Here is a 12,006-nt window from a genome sequence, read left to right on the forward strand (position 1 = left end):
GGTGTCCTCGGCAATATAGTCTCCAAAGCTAGAGAATTCCAGTGCCGCTTCTTAGCCTTTAATTCCTCACCCTTAGCAGGCCATTGGCAGAGGGCAACTCTAGTACAGTGTTTGTGGAGGCTCCTACCTCGTGTTCCTATTGACTACTTCTACCTAATGCTCCTACCTACTACTTCTACCTAATGCTCCTACCTACCTAATGTTTCTACCTAATGCACCCATCTAAATGTTCCTACCTACAACTTTTAGCTACTGCTCCAAGCATTTTGCCAAAAGTAGGGCTAGTGCATAATGCTCACCACAGGAAAATCTAGTCACAAAGAAGAAGCTATGTGAGTTAAGTTTTGTCAGGTGGTATGTATCATAAGGAGAGATTGTATGTTTGTAGACAAAATGCCAGTAGTCCAGGTGTGGATAAGGCAGAAAGAAAAGACATGCTACATCTTACTAGACTGCATATTTGTATGTGCTTATTTTTGTGACTAATGTATAACATTAATTTCAGGAACAGAAATGTTTAAGCACACTTATTGGGCACTCATCAGAAATCTTCAAGACACACTGGAGAGCTCATTTCTACTAGAAAATCTCATTAGGATACTTTTTACACTTGGCTCAGTATTCATGACATAGCAGTCCAGCTATGTATGGAGAAGAATAAAGGAACATGAGGCAACATTTTGTCAAAGAACTGAAAATTGAGTTGATTTTTGTGATCTATGTGACCATTAATTAGAATGCCATTTTAAATGTGACCGGTGAAGTAAAATTATTTATGGGAAAGTGCAGAAAATAATTGGATTTTTTCTTAAGTAAACAACCTCACTTGCCTTACCTTTCATGTATTTCTCCCATGAGCCATTGGGTTATCCTAGGTGAGGGATTAAAACACATTAATTCTGCCATGGTCATGCTTAATGCTTGCAGAAAACATAACTGTCATGATGGCAATCTAAAGAATCTGCTGTAAAGCAATACTATAATCATTGGCAAACGTATAACCACTTAATGCAACTAGCTATGATGTCTTGCTACTGAAACTCCCCACCAGCAAGCCAACATGCCAAAGATGTTGTCCTACAAGGTAGTTAGCTGCACCAATTCTAAGGCCAAATGTATTTAATAATGACTTTGCCAACTCCATGAGGTATGTTACAATTGCAGTATGTTGGAATTTTTACTAAGATGAAGTTTAACATAAAACTATTATAATTAGATGGTACTTAAGACAATGTCAGTTTCTAATTGGACAGTACCTTAGACAATGTCAACTTCTGATTTGACAGTACCTAAGATGATATCAGTTTCTCTTTTCATCTAGTCAGGGTGGAAATATTAGGCTTACCATTTTTAATTTTCTCTGTGACTGTTTTGTATTTTATATTTATGAAGACTGATTATGAATGGCCAGTAGGAAGTTATTGATTATCAATCATTTCTGGTAGATATATAGTTTAGGGTTTGAATGCTCAGGGCCTGAACATGCAGGAGGGTGAAAGATATATATGGATTTGAGTGAATTGGAGCAATGTGGTGTACAGGGGGCAATGTGATGTCAGCCAACTAAGCCAGGTATGTGAAGTAACTGGGGAAAGCCATGGAAAGTTCTGTGAGGCCACATTGTAATTTGGGGAATGTGGATATGAGCGAATGCGGCCTTTCTTTGTCTTTTCCAGATGCTTCCTCAGAAACACAGGAAATGGGAATCGTTTAAAAGAATCATATCTTAAATCTAATCTTTTGAGAGTCATGGCACAGACTGGACACCATCTGTATAACCATCTCGCCATGACATTGACAGCACTACACAAGACAGCTAAAGAACAGATGTGAATGAAAAAGGCCTTTTTCTTCACCTTTTCATGGCACTACCTTATTAACATGGGAAACATTGAAAAGGTATGAAAGATTTATTGCTGGAGCTGCACAGAAATAACTTAAGGATTTTATGATGCAACAGGATGCTGATGGGATGTGAGAACAATAAGTAATCTTATCATAATAGATAAAAGGGCTGTGCAGAGGGCTAAGAAGATCAGAGAAAATGTAGGGTTGATTAATGTAAAAGTGGATGAATCTTCTAAAAATCAACAAAAATATTGCAGTTGAGTTTTACAGTAATTTTCATTGTTCGTGGTATTTGTTATGTTCTGCCATATCATGAAGAATGTTTACTAGAAAGGTTGCATTTGCTGGAACAAAATACACACATACTGTGAAAAAATTGGAATTAAACTTATAGCAAACAAAGAATATAAACACAGAACTATGACAATTACATATTATTCAGATTACATAAAAGATAAGGTAACTCTTGGCTGTCAGGGGAAGTTTGGTGTGGTTTTCATAGGCTCTTTTAAATTCTACATTTGTTTAACATTTTCACTTTTACAGTAATTAACATCTTGATTTTCCTTGAGCTTCAGAGCTCCCCACAGTAATTTTCTGTTATCTTATGACTATATTGATATTGTATATCATCAGCACCATTCAAAATTGCTCATACAAAGTGGAAGGAGTCCATTAATGTGTATTTCTTTGAAATTCATGTTATTTCTCTACTGCCTGTATACTACATTTCTTTATGGTATTATGTGGATAATGAAAGCTCTTAATATTTTTTCATGATTATCTATTAATGTTGCAGTATATATATGTTCTTATTTATGAATGGCAGTAATAATGGCCATGGGAAGTCATAGATTCTTAACCATTTTTGGTCATCAGTCTCATGAATATGCCACAAATTCTAGACTTTGGTAGTTTTTTGATGCAAATACTTGTGTTATATGCTGCACATACTGTTTGTCTTTTTTTTTGTCAGCAGTTACTATTACTTTATTCTTTGATAAATAACTTTCTTCACAGGAATTGATGAATTTTGAATAGTAACAAGCATTACTTTTTAACTCATAACTTCTTGCATTGCTTAATACTTAGTCTTGGAGCTTCTCTTACATATGATAATGTAATGCATCTATTGTACTGAATATTGTATACTCTCTATATAAGAAAAGATACTTCAGTTATTGAGGGAGGATCATAATTATGCATAATCCACAGATACTACAGTTATGAGTGTCTTGTGAGTGCTATAATCATATATTAACTGTGTACAGTTTCATGCCAATATCCTTGTTTGAGAGTTAAACGGTTCCCAAACTTGTTTGAATTGGTAGTAGATGGAACTGTGGGGGCAGAAGTGCATTAAGGATCAGGTAGAAAGAGTACATTGTCTTTAAATGCAAAGATGGGTATGTTTGATGGTACAGTAGTCCCAGCAGTGCTATATGATTGCAAATCATGGCCACTAAATGCAGAATTTTGGAAGATGGTGGATATGTTGGAAATGTGGTGTGAAAGGACTTGATCCGGGAGGGGTGGATATGTTGGAAATGTGGTGTGAAAGGACTTGATCAAGGAGGGAAGTGTGGTTGTAAGTGGACAGAGCTGGGCAGAGTGTATTAAATGGTTTGGACATATGGAGAGGATGAGTGTGAAGAGAATGACTAAAGGGATTTAAGTGCCAGAGATAAAAGGATTTATGTGCCAGAGATGGAGGGAACAAGGAGTGGAAGATCAAGGACAAGATGGAAGGATGGTGTGGAGAAAGGATGGTGTGGATTATGCTTGGAGTTATTGGTACCTGAGTATACAATAGGGTTTGGAGCATTCTTTGAATAGGGCAGAATGGAGCCATGTAGTGCATATGGTTTGATGTGCTTTCACTGGGTTGAACCGCAGTCAAGGGAAACCATGGAAAGGCTTGTGGGAATTGGCTTTGGATAGGGGATCTGAGTTTGGTACATTATGCATGATAACTAGAGAGCGTATGTAAATGAGGCTGGTCTTCGTCATTTCTTGACATAATCTCTCAAATGCAAAAAATGGTGGACAAGTATTGAAAAAAATGAGTACATAAAATCACTTCTGAAAAACAATCGTCATACACTAGCTTCCTACCTGCCTTAGTGGAGTCCATTCAAAACCGTACCACCACCCCAATATAGAGGAAAAATACTTTTTTAGGGTTTTTCTCTTGGATTTTATACATATACTCTGTATGAATTTTTTTTCACTCTTGGGAGAGTTAATGCAGATCATTTGTGCAATTTCAGGGTTAAAGTAGCGCAAAGCCTTAAAGTGCTTTATTCATAAACAAAATTATGCAAGTAGGATGTAGAAGATGGAGAATGGAAAGAGAGGCTGATCTATGGATCAGTATCCATGTGTACTGATTTGTATCAGTTTTACTCTGTCATGATTTCCTATTAGGTTCTTTAGACATACTCCATATGTTCACATATCATTCTTTACTTTGTAACTTCCTCATTAGGCAGTGGCATAGTTACTGAGCTTGAAATGTATGACTTTTCCTCATGCTGTCTCACTAACGTGAAAAATGGTAGACAAGACAGAAAAGAAAAGAATATACATGAGAACAAACTTTTGAATTATTGTATTCTGATTAAATGTACTTGTCAAGAATAGGGGCTACAATCAGTCCCATCATAATTGGGTTAAAGTAATATCAAAGTCTTCACATTCTCTCTCTACATACATTAGGTATGTAAGTTAAGAGGAAGTAGGCTTCTGGGGAGTGATGTAATAATCCACACTTGTGGGCAGTGATTCAGACACCTATACTTGTGTGCAGTAATCCAAACAACCACACTTTTGAGATATGTCTAAGCTCCAGTGTAATTAGGAAATTCTCTTTTCCTGTCATTGCTTTAGAGATGAAGATAAAAGAAATTATTATCATGCTTGTTTTCTTTTGCTCATATTTTGGAACAAATATTTTTGTTTCCAAGCATACTTTTTAACCATTTCCCTGCACACACTTAGAAGGTACTTCCCCTTGCACAAAAAAAAAGTCCATAATTATTTCATTCTTGCAGAGTACCTCTGTACCATATATTACCGAAGAAAACACCTCCAAACATGCAGTACTGTACTTTCTTCAATGTTGTTGTGGAAGGATGTTGAATTGATGAAGGCCAGGCCATGATGGTAGCACAAGTCCTCATTAATTTTGTACATGATTTTTTTTTTTTTTTTTTTTTTAGATGGAAATCCTCCCCTCCAGTTTTACTATTCCAAAAGAAGGAACAGAGAAGGGGGCCAAGTGAGGAGTTTTCCCTCTTAAGCTTAGTCATCTGTTCTGGAATGCTACTTTGCTAATGCGGGAAATAGCAAATATGTATAAAAAATAATTTTACATCTACTTAAAGACATTGCACACCTGCATTTTTTACAGGATTTTATGTCACACATCCTATACGCATCTTTACAGGTTTTTACATATTTTATCAGTATGTTTTTATATTCTCAATTGAAAACTATTTATGTACTTATTTACACACACAGGACTTCAACTATATGATTAATCAAAAAGAGATCTTATTTTCATCAAAGATATAAATAGCAATAGATGAAAAAAGTTCATATTATATAAAATGTACTGCAACTGTAACTCCTTACATAGCACTTTCTGAAATGATGGTTATATTTTCATTGATGATTTAGGAGTGTCTGTGATGCATGATATTTTTTCCAGATGTGTTGATATGTTCCTGGTGACATCTAAGAGTAAGATGTGGAGTCATACATTAACTGGGAAATCTATATGAAAGTGCTAAGAATAGACTGTCATTGGTGGTATGACACATCTTATTACTTGACACCATGAAAGTGGCACAGTTCAGTGAAAGAATCAACAATTTTTTGCACTGTGAAGCTTTGATAACTCAGTAATATGTTATTTAATGCCTTGTACTGTGATACTCTATTAACTCAATAAATAGTTGTATTATTGTGTAGTAGTAACAAAAAGGCATAGTGGCTATTGAAAGTAACAAACAAAAGGTTTTTGAAATCAAGATGATACACTTTTGCTTGACAGGACCTTTTGGCAAGCCTTCATCCTGATTTCAAGCTCAAATTGTAACCTGAGCATAGTAGTTTTGTAGAAAAGAACTTTTTTTCAAGTGTCTTCTCCCCTGAACTTTTGCAGAAGTCAGAACCTCCCAGTATACACAGTTTCAACTCTACTTAAGGTACAAGTCAGTATTGGATAAAGGATGAGGTGAAAGATTTTATTGCCAGATATATGGTTTTAGCTTTAGAAGACAGTTAACTCTGCTGGGACAAAAAGTTAATTCTGCCTAAATGTCTGTCCACCAGGGCTTTCTATATGATCAAAGGTCTCTTATGTTGCTTGAGGACTGAGATTTTTGAAATAGTATACAGGGGTTTAGGAAACACCCTTTGGCAGAATCATTTGGTTAAATGGTTGCTCTGATCAGATACCAGTATATCTTTCATGAAAATTGTATTACCAGGGGTTGGGCTGCACATTGTATAGGAAGTGTTTGTCCTCTCTTGCCAAGTATGTGGCTTGGATGTGGTATGTTTCCCTGAACATCTATCAGCATTTAATTTGTCATTTTACCTTTTCACCCAACATGGGTTCACTTTGGGCATGCTCTTACCTATGCCATGTTGATCACAAAAAAAAAAAAAAATAGGGAAGTCAAGGGTAGATTGGCTGTGAACTGTGCATGAAAACGAGAATGTTTGTTTTAAAAGAAAAAAATCATTAAATGGCCTGCTTAGATAGTAGGCAGAGAAACCTGCAAGTCTTCTTGTTCAGTGTAACTATTTCCAGAGGCTGTAATGAAAGCTCTCATCTGGATACATATATGCTTTGCTGAGATTTTGCTTTATGACTACTTGAAAGTCAGTCATCACAAATGTCAAAGCACCTTGATGATGTAGTTTTTGGTATTACTGGTATTCTTTGGTCTTGGCATGGGGAGATAATGCTCATTCCACTGTGCTGTTTATCTTTCTTCTGCCTCATAGGTGGAGGGTTTTGAACTTCGGTTGAGGCAAAGATGCTCAGCTTTGACAGGCTAAGCCAATTGATGGCTTGTAACTAAACTCAAGCTACCTTAGGAATATCCTTCTTAGGAGGTTGCCAGAACTCTTGCGTACTGGGATATGGAACTTTCAGGACTGGGAAAGTTATGTTAGGACTCATGTTCCATATTCAAAGATGGGGATTTCCAAACTGATGAGAGACTAGTTAAGACTTGTTGATGTGGGACATACTTAGAATACAGGGCATATTTTGACAAATATCTTGTAACTAAGATCCCTTCTTTAGCTCAGTTATTGCAAGATAATTAGACAACAACGTGTTTTGGAGGCCTCACAAGATTTAGTGTAAGAATACATGCACAGACAGTAAATTGCGCAACACAGATGTGTAATCTTCAGAAGACTGAGTTGCACCAGGAACCAGTTGAAGTGCCTACTATGCAGTTCTTCTCCAGAGAGTTTTAACATAGATATGTTTGTTCTTCTGTTGATAACTTTATAATTTTCTTTGAGTAAAACCTCTTTCCAAGTTGATATCCTCGATGAGATTATATGAATCATGTGAGCAAGTGAGGGAGTTTGCTTAAAAAAAAATGGGTTTGAACTGATGGAAAACAGTTTTAGGCTAGACTTTGCACTTAGTCTCTTCTCATTGCCTGGACCGTCTTTCTGTGTAAAGATTAATCACCTTTTGACAACATCTTGGGGTTCAATACTGGTATATGATTATACCATTTTAGACCACCCTCATGACACATTATAGTTACATAATTTGTTTGCATTAAGCATAAGTATGTCATCGTTAGTTGTATTCCCTTCCTCACCAAGAGTAACACAGTAAATCATTAAGAAACTGCATGAACAGCTTGCTTTTCATCATCTAAGAGATAATTGTTATTATTTAACCCATTAAAGGCAGGAGACTTTTTTATATATATGTGTGGAAGGCGAGAACATTATCCGGGAAAGCAAAAATGGGTATCTTTGAAGGAATAGTGGTTCCAACAAATTTATATGGTTGTGAGGCGTGGGCTATAGATTTGTGCGGAGGAGGGTGGATATGTTGGAAATGAGATGTTTGAGGACAATATGTGGTGTGAGGTGGTTTGATCGAGTAAGTAATGAAAGGGTAAGAGAGATGTGTGGTAATAAAAGAGTGTGGTTGAGAGAGCAGAAGAGGGTGTATTGAAATGGTTTGGTCACAAGGAGAGAATGAGTGAGGAAGGATTGACAAAGAGGATATATGTGTTAGAGGTGGAGGGAACGAGAAGTGGGGGACCAAATAGGAGGTGGAAGGTTGGAGTGAAAAAGATTTAGAGCGATTGGGGCCTGAACATGCAGGAGGGTGAAAGGCTTGCAAGGAATAGAGTGAATTGGAATGATGCAGTATACCGGGGTCGACATGCTGTCAATGTGAAGCATTTGGGGTAAACCATGGGAAGTTCTTTGGGGCCTGGATGTGGAAAGGGAGCTGTGGTTTCGGTGCCTTACACATGACAGCTAGAGACTGAGTGTGAACGAATGTGGCCTTTGTTGTCTTTTCCTAGTGCTTTCTTGTGTGCGCGGGGAGGGGGGTGCCATTTCATGTGTGATGGGGTGGTGACAGGAATGGATGAAGGCAGCAAGTATGAATATGTACATGTGTATATATGTATATGTCTGTTTATGTATATGTATGTATACGTTGAAATGTATAGGTATGTATATGTGCATGTGTAGGCGTTTATGTATATACATATGTATGTGGGTGGGTTGGGCCATTCTTTCATCTTGTTTCCTTGCGTTATCTCACTAATGCAGGAGATTGCGACCAAATATAATGAATAAATAATAAAGATAAAATTGGATGAAAAACGAAGGTAAGAGGTGTTACACGATACTGCATCTCAGTTGGCTGTGGGAGGAGGGGAGGAATGCTAGGCACCTTCCATTGTCTCAGCTAATACTGACATTGATCCTGGCTTGGCGAGTGTGTGTAGCTGTTTACTGGGGTGTCCAAACTGAGAACATGATAGTACATGTCAGTGATGCTACATCACCCAATTTTATCATACATTTACGCCACAAAAGGGCCCAACATTACATAGCTTTACCCACCTAATACTGTGTGAAGGTTAGATAACGGCTAATACCAGTGCTGACTCTGGATAGGCGAGTAAGAGTAGCTGTTTACAAGAATGGGTAAACAGAGGTTATGATAAATGACAGTGATGCCACATCGCCAAATTCAAAACAAGATTATGATGCAAAATAGCCCAACATTACATAATGTTGCCCAGCTTCTACCATACGAACATTAGGTAATATCGCCAGCCTTTAATGGGTTACGTAATGCTGCTTCAAAGGCATTGTTGTTCTGGTCAACTGTGTTATCCTTTCACCTACATACTAATATTAATGATTAGAATTTGTTGATGCTCATTGTATTTGTGAAGAATGAAGTAATATCATCTTTAGGAAAAGGGAAGCCATAAAAGGAAAATTCTTCATTTTGACAACTACTAGTTTCTTCAAAGGTGATACAGCTAAGGGTGACCAAATTAAGCTACTTCAAGCCACTGTATACTCTGATTAAACATATATATATATATATATATATATATTTTTTTTTTTTTTTTTTTTTATACTTTGTCGCTGTCTCCCGCGTTTGCGAGGTAGCGCAAGGAAACAGACGAAAGAAATGGCCCAACCCCCCCCCCATACACATGTACATACACACGTCCACACACGCAAATATACATACCTACACAGCTTTCCATGGTTTACCCCGGACGCTTCACATGCCTTGCTTCAATCCACTGACAGCACGTCAACCCCTGTATACCACATGACACCAATTCACTCTATTTCTTGCCCTCCTTTCACCCTCCTGCATGTTCAGGCCCCGATCACACAAAATCTTTTTCACTCCATCTTTCCACCTCCAATTTGGTCTCCCTCTTCTCCTCGTTCCCTCCACCTCCGACACATATATCCTCTTGGTCAATCTCTCCTCACTCATTCTCTCCATGTGCCCAAACCATTTCAAAACACCCTCTTCTGCTCTCTCAACCACGCTCTTTTTATTTCCACACATCTCTCTTACCCTTACGTTACTTACTCGATCAAACCACCTCACACCACACATTGTCCTCAAACATCTCATTTCCAGCACATCCATCCTCCTGCGCACATCTCTATCCATAGCCCACGCCTCGCAACCATACAACATTGTTGGAACCACTATTCCCTCAAACATACCCATTTTTGCTTTCCGAGATAATGTTCTCGACTTCCACACATTTTTCAAGGCTCCCAAAATTTTCGCCCCCTCCCCCACCCTATGATCCACTTCCGCTTCCATGGTTCCATCCGCTGACAGATCCACTCCCAGATATCTAAAACACTTCACTTCCTCCAGTTTTTCTCCATTCAAACTCACCTCCCAATTGACTTGACCCTCACCCCTACTGTACCTAATAACCTTGCTCTTATTCACATTTACTCTCAACTTTCTTCTTCCACACACTTTACCAAACTCAGTCACCAGCTTCTGCAGTTTCTCACATGAATCAGCCACCAGCGCTGTATCATCAGCGAACAACAACTGACTCACTTCCCAAGCTCTCTCATCCCCAACAGACTTCATACTTGCCCCTCTTTCCAGGACTCTTGCATTTACCTCCCTTACAACCCCATCCATAAACAAATTAAACAACCATGGAGACATCACACACCCCTGCCGCAAACCTACATTCACTGAGAACCAATCACTTTCCTCTCTTCCTACACGTACACATGCCTTACATCCTCGATAAAAACTTTTCACTGCTTCTAACAACTTGCCTCCCACACCATATATTCTTAATACCTTCCACAGAGCATCTCTATCAACTCTATCATATGCCTTCTCCAGATCCATAAATGCTACATACAAATCCAAAAAGATGTTCTGGAAGGAGGTAAATAAAGTGCGTAAAACAAGGGAGCAAATGGGAACTTCAGTGAACGGCGCAAATGGGGAGGTGATAACAAGTAGTGGTGATGTGAGAAGGAGATGGAGTGAGTATTTTGAAGGTTTGTTGAATGTGTTTGATGATAGAGTGGCAGATATAGGGTGTTTTGGTCGAGGTGGTGTGCAAAGTGAGAGGGTTAGGGAAAATGATTTGGTAAACAGAGAAGAGGTAGTGAAAGCTTTGCAGAAGATGAAAGCCGGCAAGGCAGCAGGTTTGGATGGTATTGCAGTGGAATTTATTAAAAAAGGGGGTGACTGTATTGTTGACTGGTTGGTAAGGTTATTTAATGTATGTATGACTCATGGTGAGGTGCCTGAGGATTGGCGGAATGCACGCATAGTGCCATTGTACAAAGGCAAAGGGGATAAGAGTGAGTGCTCAAATTACAGAGGTATAAGTTTGTTGAGTATTCCTGGTAAATTATATGGGAGGGTATTGATTGAGAGGGTGAAGGCATGTACAGAGCATCAGATTGGGGAAGAGCAGTGTGGTTTCAGAAGTGGTAGAGGATGTGTGGATCAGGTGTTTGCTTTGAAGAATGTATGTGAGAAATACTTAGAAAAGCAAATGGATTTGTATGTAGCATTTATGGATCTGGAGAAGGCATATGATAGAGTTGATAGAGATGCTCTGTGGAAGGTATTAAGAATATATGGTGTGGGAGGAAAGTTGTTAGAAGCAGTGAAAAGTTTTTATCGAGGATGTAAGGCATGTGTACGTGTAGGAAGAGAGGAAAGTGATTGGTTCTCAGTGAATGTAGGTTTGCGGCAGGGGTGTGTGATGTCTCCATGGTTGTTTAATTTGTTTATGGATGGGGTTGTTAGGGAGGTAAATGCAAGAGTTTTGGAAAGAGGGGCAAGTATGAAGTCTGTTGGGGATGAGAGAGCTTGGGAAGTGAGTCAGTTGTTGTTCGCTGATGATACAGCGCTGGTGGCTGATTCATGTGAGAAACTGCAGAAGCTGGTGACTGAGTTTGGTAAAGTGTGTGGAAGAAGAAAGTTAAGAGTAAATGTGAATAAGAGCAAGGTATTAGGTACAGTAGGGTTGAGGGTCAAGTCAATTGGGAAGTGAGTTTGAATGGAGAAAAACTGGAGGAAGTGAAGTGTTTTAGATATCTGGGAGTGGA

General features: G+C 38.4%; 1 protein-coding gene across 2 annotated transcripts in view; it reads left to right on the forward strand.

Annotated features, from left to right (window-relative positions):
• LOC139753855 (carnitine O-palmitoyltransferase 1, liver isoform-like) overlaps positions 1-8,727 on the forward strand; it is a 222,979-nt gene extending 214,252 nt beyond the window's left edge. The window contains exons 19-20 of one of the 2 annotated variants that reach the window (XR_011713780.1): positions 506-1,899; positions 5,561-8,727. The gene's annotated coding sequence lies outside the window, so the exon portion shown is untranslated. Of the gene's footprint in view, positions 1-505 lie in introns of both variants that reach the window. The other variant, XM_071670794.1, reaches the window with a different exon arrangement.
• Positions 8,728-12,006: the final 3,279 nt, after the last annotated feature.

Source organism: Panulirus ornatus, chromosome 15 (assembly GCF_036320965.1).
Source record: "Panulirus ornatus isolate Po-2019 chromosome 15, ASM3632096v1, whole genome shotgun sequence".
Classification (NCBI taxonomy): Eukaryota; Metazoa; Arthropoda; class Malacostraca; order Decapoda; family Palinuridae; genus Panulirus; species Panulirus ornatus.